The sequence below is a fragment of the Gorilla gorilla genome, chromosome 11, assembly GCF_029281585.2.
Source record: "Gorilla gorilla gorilla isolate KB3781 chromosome 11, NHGRI_mGorGor1-v2.1_pri, whole genome shotgun sequence".
NCBI lineage: Eukaryota > Metazoa > Chordata > Mammalia > Primates > Hominidae > Gorilla > Gorilla gorilla.
The window spans coordinates 71225139-71243597 of NC_073235.2; the positions used below are offsets into that span (position 1 = coordinate 71225139).

At 41.2% G+C, this 18459-nt stretch overlaps 1 protein-coding gene across 2 annotated transcripts in view; it reads left to right on the forward strand.

Annotated features, from left to right (window-relative positions):
- Nucleotides 1-18459, forward strand: part of CERS6 (ceramide synthase 6) — a 322839-nt gene that overhangs the window by 287665 nt on the left and 16715 nt on the right. The gene's annotated exons all lie outside the window — the stretch shown is intronic.

Genomic DNA, 18459 nt, shown 5'->3' on the forward strand with positions numbered 1-18459 from the left:
CACTAAGAAAGGTAAGCAAGGTCAGCACTGAGACAAGCCAAGGGTGCAGAAGATTCATGTTCCCTATTTCAAGTGAGTTAAGAGGAGTGGCAGATGGAGTCTCCCACATTAAATTTATTTTTTATTTACTCTTGTTATTTTATGCTGTTATTTTATTCCATTTTATTTTTTTGCTAAGCATAAATAGTGGAATCCTCAATTATGACATGATGCAACTGACTCCACTGCCTTCTGTGGTATGAAGAAGAAAGGAACTTTTTTTTTTTGAGACAGAGTCTCGCTCTGTCACCCAGGCTGTAGTACAATGGCACCATCTCAGCTCACTGCAACTCTCCTGCCTCAGCCTCCCGAGTAGCTGGGATTACACCGCACACCTAATTTTTGTATTTTTAGTAGAGATGGGGTTTCACCAGGTTGGCGAGGCTGGTCTCGAACTCCTGACCTCAGGTGACCCACCCGCCTCGGCCTCCCAAATTACAGGCATGAGTCACCGCGCCCAGCCTGGAAAGGAACATTTAAGGGGATGTTCCTTGAGCTCTCCAGGTCCAATTAGGAGCTGATGTTGTAAAGTTCAGTATGGCAAAAAAAAGAGCAAGGGAAAAATTAGTGCTGAGTCTTTTCCAGAATTGATGCATATTTGGTGCATAATGAGAGAAAATTCCATGGATTTTTTCATTAGATACATGTTATTTAACAGCACTTCACACAAAGTTGTTACACAGCAGGTGAAAATAAATATTCACCAAGCACAATATGAAGAAAAAATAGAAATGACTTTACTTTCTTAACGTTTTCTGTATAAATACATGTTATGTATTATCTTCAGAGTTAGAAAATATTAAGGCCATTCTAATTATAGAAAAATTCCATTTATCCTACAAATATTTGAAAACTCACTGTTTGCCAAACACTACTAGGTAATTGAGACCAGGATGGGAAAGACACACATTTCAGTCCTTGCCCTTATGAAGCTTTCTATCTAGGAGGGCAGAGACATGAATCACCTGGTTACAATGTGGTGAGCATTATGAAGACGTATCAACTGCTGTTAACATCCAACCTTTTCTGAGGGTCAGGCAATGCTTCTTCCCTGATGAATGACTTTGGAGCTGCTGTCTGAAGAATGAGGCTGGGTTAACTCAGCGCCTGGGGCATCACAGACCTACTGAGGAATTAAGAAAGAATTCTGAAATTGTTCACAGTAGTCTAGTTTCTTTAAATACACATATTCTAGATTATCTGGATGACCACCTTCTGACAAAATATTGCCACATGATTTCATTGCTCATGTTGTCATTTTGTTTATGATCACTTTGAAACAAGGTCTAAATGGGGACTGGAAGCCTATGGCAGTTACTGCCTAAGTAGGAGTTGGTCATTATTTAGAGTAGAGTGGTAGTAGTGGTGGTAGACAGAAGTAAATGGCTTCCAGAGGAATTCAGGAGATGGACAGGGCATGTAGCCACATTGGTTATGGAGGGGATGGGTAAAGGAGATAGAGGTAGAAAGAGTGATGCTGCAGTTTTGACTTAAGTAACTCAGTGAGAGCTGAAGCCATGAACTGTGGTAAGGAGATGGTGGTTAACAACGTGGACTCTGGATAAACCCTGTATGCCTTCAAATTCTGGTTCTACCATTCTGTCTATATGACTGAACGAATTATCTACTCGCTCTAACCTCTTACTGAGCTGCAAAATTGGGGATAAAAGCAACAGTGTATCTCTGGAGCTATGATGATTAATAATAGCAGTGATAGTGGTGTTATTTTGAATAGGGTTTATGGGAAATATGAGTTTGATTTTGGAGTTGCTTCATAAATATCCAAGAGGAGGCACCAAGCAGGCAGTTATATGTATGGATTTGGAGAATTAAAAAAAAAAAAAAAAGACAAACTTAGCTAGAAAACCAGTTAGAGCAGGGGTGTCCAATCTTTTGGCTTCCCTGGGCCGCTTTGAAAGAAGAAGAGTTGTCTTGGGCCACACAAAAAATACACTAACACTAACAATAGCTGATGAGCTTTAAAAAAAATCCCACAATGTTTTAAGAAAGTTTATGAATTTGTGTTGGGCTGCATTCAAAGCAGCCCGTGGGCCACAGGTTGGACAAGCTCGAATTAGAGAATCATGAGCATGATGTTGACTGTGTGATGAAGCATGCTGGTAATGAGACCAGAGCTCATATATATATAATAAGTAAGGAAAATGTTTATTTCAGAGCCACAGGGCCTAGCTCAGGCAGGCATGCTGTAAAGATGTGTTGCTATTCACATGAAAAGACCATAGATGTTACTGTCCACATGTGGAGAGCAGCAACAGTAGCATTCTGAGTATTGATTCCTTGGTGCAGGAAGCATGGAAATAACAGAAGTTCCAGGGTTATGCAGGTGGCATCTGAAAACATCAGTTTCAGTATAGTATTCATTTCAAAAAATGAGCATGTCGCTGGCAGCTCCACGGTCATTGAGGTCCCGCCCAACTTCAGAGTATTCAGGGGAAAAGATTTGAGCTTTGACGTGACTATTGTTTGTCTTACTCTGCAGAGAGAAAACAATCACAGTGAATGATAAAAATACATTGCGTTAACATTTCATTGGTGTTGCAGTTTGCTTCAGTTCTGCATGTTATGTTGTTCACTTTAAATGGCTTCTAAAGTCACTTTGTATTAGTCTCAATGTGATGTTTCATCCCCTTTTTTGCCTTTCTAATAACTTTATTTTCAGGAGCCTGATGTTCTTATTCTTTTTTCTGTTGCATGTCTAAAGTTTTTGCTAAAACTAAAGTCTTGGCAGTAAACAGGCCAAATACAATTATCATGGAACAGTTTACTCAAAAATTATGTGTATGGGTATAAATATTGCAAGAGAAATGTGAGGAATAGCCCTGTTTGGTCTATGCTTGTCAATTGGTATAGCCACCAGGGACACTCTGGGCTGCTGAAGTGAGCTCTGCTGGCTGTCCTTTTGCTTGGAATGGGAATCCTCCATTATCAGCACCTATTATTTGATAAAGAGTACATAAGTGCCTTGGCAGATCCAAAGCAGGTCAAATGCACGCGATTATTGCACTTATGCTTTAAAGTGGGAGGCAGTAAGATTGTGGGCAAATATCTAAAATGAAATAGACACACAATAAAGGAAAATAAAGAGGCCAGGCAGAGGGAACCACTAATACCAACACCCACAGGTGGGAATGGCCTTGGTCTAGCCCTAGAACAGAAAGATTGATGGACAGGAGGGGAGAATGTAAGCATTGAGGCTGGGGAAGTAGAAGAGGGAGCAGATTAGGTGTGTTGTGGGTCTTTGTATACGGTGTTTGAGTTTTTATTCTAATTGCAGTGGGGGGTCATTAGAAGACTTAAGGCAGAAGAATTGATTCTAATGATTATGAGCGTCCCTGAAATTTTTCAGCATCGCTAAACAGTAGAACCAGTCCCTGCTGTCTTTTGATATTTATCTCCTCGGAATGATTGCTTATTTGGAATTTCGATTGCTTTTCCACATGGACTGATTTTTCACTTGAATCGATATCTTAGGTAAGGAAGGTATAGTTTGCTCCAGAGCCTCACACTACTTGGGGCCGACCCTAACACTCCCAGTTAAAGAGTGATTAAGATGGAAGATTATTGTCTATATTCATATATATATATATATATATATATATATATATATATAATATATATAATATGTATGTGTATGTTTGTGTGTATATATATGTGTGTGTGTGTATATATACACGTATGTATATATACACACACACCTGACAGAAGAGGCAGCTTGAGGCAAAGCAAGAATGAATTACTAGTTGGAGCTTTATATATAAGAGTTGTTTGGCTGGGCGCAGTGCTCACGCCTGTAATCCCACCACTTTGGGAGGCTGAAGCAGGCTGATCACTTGAGCCTAGGCATTCAAGACCAGCCTGAGCAACAGGGCGAAACCCTGTCTCTACAAAAAATACGAAAAATTAGCCAGGTGTGTGGCACATGCCTGTAGTCCCAGCTACTTGGGAAGCTGAGGCGAGACGCTGTCTCAAAAAAATAAAAAAGAGTTGCTTTTTAAAAACTTGACATGAAAATATTTTATCTAACCTTCTCTAGTGTTTTAAACATAATAAGCCTGATGCTACATCTTAGGAAACTTGATGGTATTGACTGAATCTAAAGGGGAATATTTTTGTTAAGTAAAAGTCTGTAATCAACATTGCTCTCTCTTTAACAACATGGATGTTAAATGACCCAGGTCATTGTAACTGAATTACGAATCACAAACATTCACTCACTAGGTATCCAGCACAGGATCCAACTAAGTGTGTGCTTAGAACATACAGTGGGCCACAAAATTTTTAAAATACATTTACATTTGAATAGAAATTTACTTGATTCCCCACATTCTGTCCCACCCCACCCCCCACCACCACCAAAAAAAGATAATTTTTAGGAATTGTATTGTTACTGTTTTCTTTTTTCTTTTTCTTTTTTTTTTCGAGATGGAGTCTTGCTCTGTCGCCCAGGCTGGAGTGCAGTGGCGGGATCTGGGCTCACTGCAAGCTCCACCTCCTGTGTTCACGCCATTCTCCTGCCTCAGCCTCCTGAGTAGCTGGGACTATAGGCGCCCACCACCACGCCCAGCTAATTTTTTGTATTTTTAGTAGAGACGGGGTTTCACCATGTTAGCCAGGATGGTCTCTATCTCCTGACCTTATGATCCGCCCACCTCGGCCTCCCAAAGTGCTGGGATTACAGGTGTGAGCCACCGCTCCCGGCCTGTTACTGTTTTCTGGTTAGGAATCATTCTTTATATGAACTACATGTGGGTGGAGATAAGTACACCTTTTTTTTTTCAGGCTATCAGCTCCCACGAACACACTGCCCCCATTTTGTTGGGCTTTACTTATTGTCTGAAGGAGTTTACAAACGCATGCTTCAGACCCTCACTTCAAAAGACAATGTCTGCAAAATCCTGGGAGGATAAGCGTAAGCTTTGAGCAGCTCTCAGTAAAGGAGGGTGAGGAAAGAGTGGTCCCTGAAGTATCTATGAGTTGGGATGTTTGGCAACCTCAAAAGTTAAGGATTTTAAAGCTTGAGGCTCTGCTGTCCTCAATAAAGTGGATAGAGGAGGAGGACAAAATTTAAAACATTGAATTTTGCCTGATAAATATCATTCAGGCACACACAATCATAAATGACCCATAATCATCATGTCTCTACTGAGAGCAGGAATGGATCAATAGAAAGTTATTCAGAATTGTTATTCAAAGTTAGAGATTTTTTAAAAATGAGTACTGATGGGAAATAGAGAACAAAAGGGGGAAAAGCTTACAGAAGTGGTTCCCAAACTTGTTTACACATTGAAATCATCTGGGGATTGTTTAAAAATTCCAATGCCCAGGCTCCACCCCAGAATAATTAAATTTTAATCTCTGGAGATATGTGGCAAGCGGCATTGCTTTTGAAGCTCCGCAGGTGATTCAAGTGAGCAGGCAGGTTGGGAACCATCAGCCTGTTGAACAGGCTCTTTGAAACATATGAGACACAGGTGGGAAGTGGAGAAACCAGATTTCTGAATTATTCAGATAAAGGGAAATGAGTTTTGCAGTGGAAAGCACCATTACGAATAAAAGTTGATTTTTGAATCATCTCAGTAGGCATGTTTTATGTATTATGTACATGCTCCAAAATCTCATGTTATGTTTATCAGTTTAAAAATTTTTTTTTTTTTTTTTAGACGGAGTCTTGCTCTGTCGCCCAGGCTAGAGTGCAGTGGCGCAATCTCGGCTCACTGCAAGGTCCGCCTCCCGGGTTCACGCCATTCTCCTGCCTCAGCCTCCCAAGTAGCTGGGACTACAGGCGCCCACCACCACGCCTGGCTAATTTTTTGTATTTTTAGTAGAGACGGGGTTTCACCGTGTTAGCCAGGATGGTCTTGATCTCCTGACCTCGTGATCCGCCCGTCTCGGCCTCCCTAAGTGCTGGGATTACAGGCGTGAACCACTGCGCCCGGCCAAATATTTTTTAAAATGTAGAACAAAGCTTACATGCTTCACTCAAGACCTTCAACCCTAAAATTGGAAGGTCCAGAATAAGAGAACAAATGGAAACCCACAGACTGTATGTCTAAATGTTTGTGTTACAATTCAAACTTAACAACTATTAAATCAAGTATATTCAGACCTGGAGAAATATGCCTATATAATGATCCAGAAGTCTGGGTTCAGTGTAGAATGTCCATCTCTCCCAGAGTCCTCCCCACAATGTGGCGCTTCAGGGAGAGTGGGCGTCCAGTCCCCAGCAGGCAGCCCCTCTCTTTCTCTTCCTACCTTCAATGTCATCAAGCACTCTGAGGGGCTTATACTCACCCGTGGGGATGCCACATTCCCCTCTTAGATTAGCTGGCCTCTGGGTCACCTCCCAGGCCCATCAGTGTAAAAAATGAACTGGATATGGTGCATACCCGCATCTGGTCCTCAGAGAAGAGGCAAATGTAAACCCAGAAAGAGGGGTCAGGAATCCCCAGATTCACGTTGCCAGAGCCTGGTAGAAGGGTTGAGTGGGCTCCCAGTGGCACATCCTCTTGACCTCACATGCCCCTCACCGCATGGGAGCTATGTGCCCAGAGAAAGACCAGAGCTGCCCCCTCTTGCCTGGGCCCATGGAGGCCCCACCCAGCACCTTGTAGAAACACAAAGAAGTAGGTTTTAGCAACCTGACTTATAGCCAGAGACTGGAGCAGGAATGAGGTTTAGAATTACAGAATCTAAACAATTTGGGTTCTTTATGAAAGGGGTTTTCTTTTAGAATTTTATTGCTACTTATCATCAACTGCTTATTTGATAAGTTTGTTATTTTACTTTACTGCCCTTGATCATGCAAGAAGATGTGCAGTCTCCACTAACAGACCTTCAGAAAAGCACACATCCCACCCCTCTGCCATCACGTTCCAAGTGTGGTCTCCATCTAAGGAAGATTTGGGTGGAGGGATATGATGAGACTCTTCTGATGTCTGGTGTTTTTCTGCTTGACTTTGTTTCTGTGGTACTATCTGAGTGACACACTAAGGATACTTACACATAGGAATGTGAACACCAAAACTAACAACAGGCTCAAATTCTGAGTTTTATCCCCTTGGTACACCTTGTGCAATCCTAAAGATGCTCAGCCCTGGCACTGAAGCAGCTTCCCCTCTTCTGCACCTGAGAGTTGAACACAAATAGCTATTTCCAAACTGATTTAAAAGGGTAAAGGGTTTATATATATATATATATATATATATATATATAAAATCATCTTTGAAAAAATGATTATATGCATTTATATAGATTTAAAGTATGTTATTTTCTCTAATTATAAGAATACGTACTCATTAGAGAACATTTGGAAAATGTAGAAAACATTTTAAATCCCTGGAATCAGAAGTACCTAGTGTTAATTACCATTTTGGCATATGTTCATTTAATCGCACTTTAAATCATGTTTTATACATATGTGTGTAAAATGTCTAAAGGAAAATTGGAGATTATACTGTACGTAATTTTTAATCTAGCCTAGGCAACATAGCAAGACCTCGTCTCTATTAAAAATAAAAATTAAAAAAATTAACCGGGCATGATGGTGCATGCCTATGGTCCCAGCTACTCAGGAGGCTGAGGTTGGAAGATCTCTTGAGCCCAGGAGGTGGAGGATTCAGTGAGCCATGATTGCACAACTGCACTCCATCCTGGGCAATGGAGTGAGACCCTGTCTCAACAAATTTTTTCTTAATCTTTTGTCACTTTTCATTAAGTTGTGAGAATGTTCTCATGTCACTAGATAAAAGACATGATTTTAATATATGAATAATGTTCTACCACTATAGATATGGATTTTTAATCATTTTTTAAAAACATTAGAAATAGTCTTGAGAAAGCATTCTTGAACTTAAATCTTTGTTGGTAACCTTTATTTCTTAAAAGATAGATAACCGTAAAAGTGACTTTGAAGGTAGAGAGTTATTTTAAGATATTCTGGATATATATAGCCAAATTATTTTCTATGAAGATTTCACCTACTTGTACCCTGACAAACTAAGTATTTGAGTGGTTTCACTTTATTTTTTGATAACACAGTGTTTTCTCTTTTTTATGTATATTTTATCATATAGCTTAAATATTATCTCTTTTAATTATTAGTTTCAACATTTTCAAACCCACAGGAAATTTGAAAAAATACAGTAAATATGCATATACCCCCAGTTGCACTCACCGTTAGCCCTTATGATACCAATAGCACTTCCTACACACGCTCACACATAAACACACACACACACACACACGCATTTGCCAAATTATCTGAAATTAGGCTGCAGATATCATGACAGTTCAGCCCAAAGACTTCAACATGCATGTATCCTGTTTTACTCTGTATTTATTGGATTATTAATATGGGAGAACATTTTGTTCATGTTTTCATAAGCCAGTTGTATTTCTTCTGTGAACTGTATTCATATTCTTTGCCCACTTTTCTCTTTGAATATGTTGTGATTTTCTCATCAAAATCTGTGATATCTGTGAGTGAAAGCTGCATCAGATGCTACCCAGATGCCACCTAACCTTCTGACAAGAAGCTAGGCCCTGTACACTCAGATGGCCAATGGTGTGTAGGATAAATTTCCTCTCCAATTTAAGGTGTGGCCTTGGCTATTGCTCTTTCTGCAGTGAGAAGTAGAAGTCTTACCTTCGGCTTGTTGACTGTAACCATTTTATTTATGATCAGAGACTATGGAAATAAGTAATTAACATTGAATGGATAAGCACAGTTAAACTCAGTATAACTGGTGGAAACACAAGAGAGTGCCTTGTGCTGTTAGTTAAATAATTTTTTAAAATTTATTTTTAGATGAAACCCCCTGAGACTCTGTATACTGTCTTTTGAGTATTGGAAAAATAATTTTACTAAATAAAACCACCATCTCTAAAGCCACAACTTGGAAGTGTTTGCAGTGACTTCTGCAAAAGAACTCATTGTGGTCCTACTCCTGAACCTGCACGCCCCCACCGAATGGCTGGCCTGGGGACTGCTTCAGTCAAATTGTGTTTGTATTTCTTTCTTCCTCAGTAAAGCGTTGTGTGTGCCTGTCCAAGGCTTGCCAGCAAATTGGTCACATCAGGCAGATTTCCAGCCTGGCAGTTACAGGTGGAAAAGGCTTTCAGATCTCAGGCTCTGAGTTTTGCACAGGGACTTCCCTCTCCCAAGGTCTACGGCACATCTGTTTGTCTTTTTATTAGTATAACATTTAATCCCAGAAATGGCGTGGTCGGGGGTGGGGGGGGGGGGGGGGAAGGTGTTAAATGCCACGCTGAGTTTGTGCAAGGCCTGCTCTTCGTTCACGGTATAGGCACCTGCAGTGCCCCAGGGAAGCAGATCTCTTGTGTCCTTTCTGTCTGCCCTTTTCCCACCCCCTGATTCCTGCCTCCCCCATCCCTTCCTCCCCCTCTGTCTTACCATTTCCTCCTTTCCCCAAAAGACAAGGTTTGAGGTATTGTACCCATCATTTCCAGAAGCACTCTCTCTCCTGTATCTTCCAAAATCATGACATAAGAAAGTAACAGAAGAGTGCAGAACCCAGGCAGATTTCACAGTCCCTAGGCAGCTGTTAAGCTCTAAATATCAGGCACCTTGACAAAGACAGCTCCAAACTTGCCAACAAACCCACGTTCCAGGGGCAAAGGATATCAAATATGCATACTATTTGTTTAAGTTGACCCCTCTTCGCTATCTGAATCCCCACACTCATAACCATGGATGAATCTGAGTGCTGCTTCTTTTGTTCAGACGGAATTTAAAAATCAGTTTTAGAGTGAGAAATGCGCAAGCCCATCCCATATAGGCAGGTCCTTTTCCCCGACAGGTATGCCCTCCTTTTCCCTGGCCTCCTGTCTTCTCAGCACTCCCAGGGAGCCACATGCTCATTGAGAGCTGTCTCCACCCCTTATTCAACGCACATAAAACTTGACAGTCTGAGCAGATGGGGGAAGTGGAGTGATTCCGGCAGCTGTCTTCTTTTCTGGAGCAGGAAGCTGGGACTCTGGCTAAGTGAGGCTGCCCTTCTGCAGCTCTGAGACTTAGGAGAGTTGGCTTTCTGGAAACTCACCTGATGCAGGGCAGGTGAGCCCCAAAGTGAGGCTTAGTCCACAAGGCTTCTTGGCTTTGCCCAGGAAAAAAATTCAAGGGCAAGCCGGAGGTAGAAGAAAACAGCTTTATTGAAGAGGCAGTGCTACAGCTCTGTGTGTGCTCCTGCAGAGCAGGGTTACCCACTAGGCAGAGAGTAGCAGCTCAGGGCAGTTTTGCAGTCATATTTATACCCACTTTTAATTACATTCACATTAAGGGGCAGTTTATGCAGAAATTTCTAGGGAAAGCATAGTAACTTGGGTCTTCAGGTCATGGAGAGGGGCAATTAACTTCCAGGTGTTGGCTTGGCAATGGCAATGGCGAACTGACATGGCACACTGGTGCGTGTCCTATGGAAAGCTGCTTCTGCCCTTGCCCTATTTTAGCTAGTTCTCAATTTGGTCCGGTATCTGAGCCCCACCTTCTACCTTGCATCCAGCCCTGTGAAAATCTGTTGCACTCTTTGTCCCAGTTAAGACCTTTATTGGCTTTTGTTAATGCTTGGCTGTATGTTATCATTCTCATGTGGCTTCCTCAAATTTTAATTTAAGCTAATATTTATATGATTACATACATGTTAATTATAGTTAAATACTCATTATAGAAATTTTGTAGAAAAATTAAAACCACAAAGAAGAAAAAATTACAGTCCTATAGCTCTGAGATAACCACTGTTCATTGTTTGATATCTTTGTTTCTAACATTTTGTGTGTTTAAAATTACATCTTTTTTCTTTACCAAAGTAAGATCATCCTGCACATACTGCTTTTATAACTTTGCTTTTCTAATTTAACATTGTACTCTCAGCATTTTTCCATTTCATTAAATGTTCTTCTATAATATAATTTCATTGGCTACAGAGTATCTACCATATGAAAAAGTCATTATTTGATGCCCTATTTTAGGGCATTAATTAGGATGTTTCCAGTGGCTTGCTATTATAAATAATATTGAAATAAACATCTTCATGGACAAATTTTCTCACGGATTCCTGATTACTTCCATAGGACAAATGTTTGCAAAGAGGATCACGGTTCATTAGATGTGCACATTTTGACACATATTGTAACATTATCAGCCAAATAGAGTGTGCCAATTTATATTCCAACCCCAGTTCCTCAAATAGATAGTAAGTTCTTTGAGGTTCACTATTATGTATCCTCCATAGCTCCTGGAAGTGTTGGGCATACAGTACAAACTTAATAAAAATAAAGTTAATTCCACTTAACTTTCTTGATTACCAAATATTTAACCTGTCTCCCCCTTGCTACCTTCACTTGCTTCCATGCTATAGATGCAAAAGATAGGTGTGGTCACTGAGCTAAATATTGATGATAGCAGTGACTTTGATCAAAAGCCATGTTACCTCAAAACTTATCCTAAACACAAGTAAGAGGTTATAGCAGGAAGTGTCAGGTTAAAAGAATCTGCAGGCTAGAATATGGCTGGAAACTTATTTACTGCAATACTAGCAACCAGTTGTGCCAATGAGTTGATCACCTTTTCTAAAGAGAAAAGAGACTGAGGATGTGGTTTGGGGTGTGGGCTGTATCAGATACTTTGTTATGACCCAGATATGATACCAGAAGACAGAGCACTACTGGATGAGGGGGAGGTGGGTGCAAACTCTGCTATGGGAGCCTGTGCCACTGCAGTAAATAAACCAAGCTTTGTTCTCTCTTGAGGAATCTCATTCTTCCTGTTTATCCTTCTCTCTCACTGCTCCACACTTCTCTGGAGTACATGTTTCCATGGACTATAATAATCACTGAGCAGTATTTTTTTTTTAAAGAGCAGCTGTGTTTCTCAAGCCTTGCTCTTGATCTTTATGTCCTCTTGCCAAGATAACTGCAGTGGCCTCTATGCAGCGTCTTCACACCTCCAGTCTCCTCTGATGGAAACCATCCCACAGTTTCCATAACATTCTTCCTAAATCAAGGCCTTAATCTAGTCCCCCCCACCAATTCCCAAATTTTCCAGGATTTCCTTTGTTTTCCACTGTAAGTTCAAACTTTTCTTCCCAGCAAGAAAGACCTTCTACAAAATTATGCCAACACTTCTCCTTTAACTGCTGCCTTGCAGGTACCCTGTCCAGCTATGCATGATCCCTTGTGTATACCCTTTGCTTTCCGGCCTGTACATGCCTTTGCTCAAAATGCTCCCTTTGCTTGGAACACCTATTATATTTAATAATTCTACCTTAGTAATCAGTGTATTTGTCTGAGTCTCCTACAGTTATTTGTAGACTCTTTGAGTGTAGGTACCTAGTCTTATCTATCTTAAAATCTCTCTCAGGGATACAATTGCATTGGTTAGGGAGGGAGTACCCAGATAGCTTCATTTTAGATGTCATTTTTGTGTTTAATATTCTGGTCACAGGGAGAAAATATCTTAAGCATGTGGATTATGCTAGATGTGGTGGTGGCACAGCTGTAATTCCAGCTACTTGGGAGGCTAAGGCAGTAGGATCATTTGAGCCCAGGAGTCTGAGGCCAACCTTGGCAACAGACCCCATCTTTTAAAAAAATAAATACATATATGTGTGTGTGTGTGTGTGTGTGTGTGTGTGTGTGTGTTTGTGTGTATATATATATATAGAGAGAGAGAGAGGCTAAGTTTGACACTGGAATGTGTCCAGCGGCACCAAGTTATATATAAAGTCCATGCCTCAAGCCTTGCACGCAAATTGAAAATTAAAGACAGCAACATGGCAAAATGTGCTGCTGATAGCTTTCAGCTTTGCTGGATTGAACAAGAATATAAGGTAAGGCTGCAGACTCTCCCGTCTACTGCCAGGTCACACCCAGCCAGTCCTTGTGTATTCATATTCCTGGTTGCCTGGTTCCCTGTGGAAGCTGGTGATGGGGTGCGAACAAGGAGCTTGGCACGTAGCTGGCAGCTACAGTATACCTAAACTGAGGGCTTGCTAAGCAATCTCCGTAGCCATTGCTATCCGACTTAAATGTCCTGCTGCTGAAAGCTGAGGTTCTGCACACTGTTCAGTGTGCTCAGGAGGCAGTGGTTTGATCTCATAAATATAGCATTTGCTCAAGGCCTTGTATCCTTCATAGATTCCTTCCCAAAGATGGGATCTTGTATTTTTTTCTTGTTTTCTACTTTCTTACTTTTTCCCATACATCTAGGTGTAAAAACAAAACAAAACCTTTCCTTTGGTTTTGCTCGTTGTTAGGTTAAAAATCAGAGAAACAATGAAGACTCACCGGAGAAGAATGCGTCTATACAAATGGGGTATTTTATCCATGGAGAAAACAATCAGAACAAGTGAAATTTTAAGTAAATCTGAAAACATAAAAATTCATAAGGTCGTTTATGTTAGAGTTTAAGAAACCTTTAGTAAACATCTTGTCTTAGGCTTTTATTTTGTGGATGAGGAAACGGGCTTGGAGAAATAAGATAACTCGCATCACAGAGCTAGGGAATGCAAGAACTGAGCCCAGGACCAGGTGTTTTGACTTCTAGTTCAAATGTAATACTCAATACTGTCAGTTCTCTGAGTAAGCTCACTTCCCACCCATATTCCCAGGCACAGCCATCGTATTCTATAGCAATGATTCTAGTAGTTAACATTATTTCAATTGTTGATTAAACAGAATGATATGTTTATGTTTGTCTTGATCAGTTATTATTCAGTGCATATAGTTTCATGTGTGTTATTTTTCTTTCATGCTTGTGAAGCCTGCAAGAGCAAAATTTTATCTAAATCTGCATTCACTTTCCTAAGGCTTTTTGTTGTTGTTTATTTGGGTTCTTTTCCCCCTTGATTTTGAGCATCTTACAATTCAGTTTCCACAACTCTGACTTAACTTGTGGGGCACACAGGGCGCAACTCTTTGTTAAAAGTGTACTTACTCCATCTCTCTCTTGCCAACCTAAAGATAATATGACGCAGAATCTCTCTCAAGACTGCAGGCCTAGGATACATTTTTCTCTTTTTAGCAGCACTTCCAAAATTTTCAGGGATATTTTTCTAAGATTAAAGTGAAGACTTAATCTTGTCAATATTTAAATAAAAACAGACCTTTATTTTAAAGTATTGTAACACTTCCAGTAGAATCTATACATGTTTAGAATTCCATGCCAAATCACATCCTCACACACACAGCTAGCTAGAGGAGAAATTTCTTACACTCTAAGAGTAAAACACTATCTCTTATCCCCTTCTTTCCTGCCGCCCACCCCATGCCCAACTGCTCCCATCCTCCCTCTCCACCTGTGTGCAAATGGAAAGAGTTGGTGTGGCTTGATGCGGGGGGTGGGGTGTGGAATTTGGGGGACAGTGTCAGGACAGGGACCCCTAGAGCAGACAGCATGAGGGAAGTCAGGGCGGTGAGAAGCCAGGCATCAAATACCACTCCCCGTGTTAAGTATCAGAGTCCGGAGAGCCAGGAGGCACTATGGGTCCGTGTCTCAGAGATAAGACATGAGAGATGAGAACAAGGAGGTTGGAAGGAAGGAGGGTCTGTTTCCTGGGAACAGCAGCATACTCCTTAGCATAACTCTTGGACCCACCAGCCAGTTGGTGTGTTCAAGGTGCGTGGGCCTGGATTTCTTCGAGGGTCAAAGGACATAATGCAGGTGAGTATATATACTTTACATAACTAAATAATACATAATATTCAGTTTTCAGAAATTTTTTCATGATCACAGATGAACCTGTTAGTTAATACATTGCTTTAGGAAAACTGTTGCTTCCTGGATGTGGTAGAGACATCTCACAACCAGGCCTGCAGTGCAGATGAGGTAAGGCCTACCTGAAGCTCTGATACCCAGAGTACACACACAATGCCTAAGGTGATGTTGACTCCCTTCAAGCTAAATAAGATGGGTGGAATTTGATCCCTGAAGAGTTAAATACTGAGATTCTCCCAGAGCCAAGACCCTACCAGAACCTTCTCGAGAGATTTTTAGGCAGCAGAGGGAAGCATTCTTCCTGTCTTGCCAGCCTGAACATGATCGCTTCTAAACCTCCCTTTTAGCTCTTATTTGCTAAAAATTGTTTCAAGGCTATACATTCTCTGTTTGTTTTTTTGAGACAGGCCTTTGCTGTGTTGCCCAGATGGAAGTACAGTGTATGCTTATAGCTCACTGCAGCCTTGAACTCCTGTGCTCAAGTGATCCTCCTGCACTCAAGTGATCTTCCTGCCGCAGCCTCCTCAGTAGCTGGGACTACAGGCATGTGCTGTCACACCCGGCTAATTTTTACTTTTGTAGAGACAAGGTCCCACTATGCTGCCCAGGGTATTCTTGAACTCCTAGGCTCACGCGATCCCACCTCAGCCTCCCAAAGCTCTGGGATTACAGGCGTGAGCCACCATGCCCAGCCCACATTCTCTGTTTTAATGTAAATTTTAAAAGAAGGAGAGAGGGATTCCTAAAGATAATATCTTTTGGTTAGAAACAACAAAACCTCTGTCTTGTGACCTTGGATAATTAAATACTGTTTTAGGATCTTGGTCTCCTGACCAAAAAGTTGGTATTGTATCTGATCTGCTAACTTTACAGTTAATAATGAGACTGAATCTAATAAACATGAAGTCTTTGAACATCTTCCAAACAGAAGGAAATATTACTATGGCTGTAGCTCTCTTAAATGCTTCAATGGACTAGTTAGGAACATATTTTACTCATGCTTTCTAGTCATCTCTAGGGATCCTCATTTTAAATCTCCATGTGTGTGACTCTCAGCATGGAGGCATAAAGATGGATACTGTGTGCCTCATTTCCTTCTCTAGGGAATGTGCAAAACCACACACTCCTGTGGGCTGTGATCAGTGCAATAACCACGCCCCCACCCCACTGCAGGCCCCTCTGGCTTAAGAACCTATCCCACCCATAGGTTGCTATTTAAATTGTTAAAATGAGAAAATACAAATTGTCCCAGCCTCAGCAACTACCCAAATAGGAAGCCAAAATGGAAGCTATTCCCAAGAAGCAGGTAACTATAGCAGCCACTCTGTGTTTCTGCTGTAAATAGCCATCCTGTAAACAGGCTCCTTCTGCCAGGCAGCTAGAAATTCCTTCTCTACTTGTCAGTGGAGTCCCTCAGAGATGAGTTCAGTGAATTATCAGAATGACCAAGATTTTCTACTTTAACTGAGTTAATTGATTAGACCCAGAAACTTTGAAGCTAAAACAATCTCACAACCAGAGCCTCAAATTGGTATGTGTTTGGTCTCTGTTTTTCTCACCTCTGCAAAACATACCATTGAAATCTCTAAGGGAAGGGGAAAAGGAGAAGAAGGTAAGGAAGCCCATGGTAATCTGACAGCATTCCCCACTTGGGCCCAGGAGCACTTGGCCTGCCATTGGCCTTGCTAGGAGTGATCCTACAATGGAAATGAGCAAACCTAGCCCTTCAGGGAGGAGCACACAAGTGTAGGGAGGTTTCAGAGCCATTTCTGCCATCCTGCCTCTATGAGGATGGGAGGCTGGTTTTATACTCTTTTTAGAAAACTGGAAAAGTAAACCCCTGGAATCTGAGTCTTTCTTAGGTTTCTACCTGCCTAGCAGGAGTCAGCCTTATCTATCCTTTTCTTAAAGTAAGGGATATTTAGAGGTACACATCTGCCTCAGTCCTTTCAAAGAGAAAAGCAAAGAAAAGGGCACAGGGCTGGCACTCCCATTTCCCAGTTGAATTTAAAAAGATCTTTGGTTTTGTGTCTTGAGTATTTTGTGTACATGACAAAGTAGTAATGAAAGGAATTATATAATTTTCAGTAATGGAGACAATTCTGTTGGGATTTAAGGGTCAAGTGGGGTGGGCCAAAGTGGGGAAACCACATAAATAAAACCAAATGGGTTATTTAAGCAGGCAGGGCCTGGCATATGGCTACCAGAAACCAGCTTATGAGCCCAAGGGATAACACATTGCAGGGAATTACAGGCCAAAGGGAAAGATCTGCAGAAATGCTGAACAGAGATATTGATGTGTGTCCTCCATCATAATGTGGGGACGGATCGGCTCTGAGCATAAGCCTGGGTGAAGAACGGAGAAAGGGATGGGAGAGCCTGACGGCCTAGACCAGCAGACAGGTAGCTTCAAGTCTCAGTGTCCCCCACCAACGCGATCTGACTTGGGGAATGTTATTTACATCCCTGTGCTTCCATGTCCTCATATGAAAAATAGGGATAATAACAGGACACACTGTGGAAAAAAAGAAATAGAAGTTATCCCATAGGCTTTATTTCATGAGAATTAAATGAGTTAACATACAAAGCCTAAGCCCAGTTCCTAACACATAGTTAATGTTCAATAAGTATTAACTAGTATTAATATTGCTATATGAGGATCTTATAGAGATGTTGAATGGGCAAAATGAAGCAATATATGTAACATATTTGGCACAGCTCTTAACACATAGTAATTACTCAAGGAAGAGACGTTATAGAGAACCAAGCAAAAGTCTGTCTTATGCACACATAGGCAACAAAGAGCTAACTAGAGGGCTGAAAACAAGCATGTTGGAATCAGGATACATCCCGAAGGACACAGCCTTGCCTAGAAGGACTCAGGTTGGGAGGTCAGGAGCGTAGGTAAGTAAGTAGACCAGGCAGTGGCAGAATTAAGAATGCAGGCAGACATACAGCAAATAGGGCAGCAACTACTTTTGGAGGAATAAAAAAAAAAAAAAAAAAAAAAACATCTGCCCCAGCCAGGAAGTCACCAATTACAAACTTCCTGTGATAAGAGACCAGTTCCTAAGTCTGGCCTGGCTATGACCTAAAAGTAAAAATAAATTCACTGGCCCCATGTCCTGTTGGCTAAGGATACAGATAGAACTATAATGTGCACTGCTAAATGAAAGAGAGATTATTTGTCTATGTTCAAGTTCAGATTCCTGTCCAGGGATAAAGAAATGACTTCTGGCCAGGCATGGTGGCTCATGCCTGTAATCCCAACACTTTAGGAGGCCAAGGTGGGAGAATCACTTGAGCTCAGGAGTGCAAGACCAGCCTGGGCAACTTAGTGAGACCCTGTCTCTACAAAAAAATTAAGAAAATAGTTAACTTCCATGTTTGCTACAGATTAATAGATTAGTGACTAATAATTAGGCACCCATGCTGCAAGCTACCCAGAAGCTGTCCTCCCAAAACTGGGAACTTGATATCAACACCAGTATTGTGGAGAACGTAAGCTACAGCCGGGGGGCAGTCTTGTTAAAAGGAAGGAAATTGCAAACATCGTTCTCAGCCTTGTAATAGTCTTGATGTTGACCGAGATGTTATTTAAGCCTGGAGCTTTTATTACCTTAGGAAAACCAGCACAACGAGGGTTGCTTGTAATCATGACTTAATTA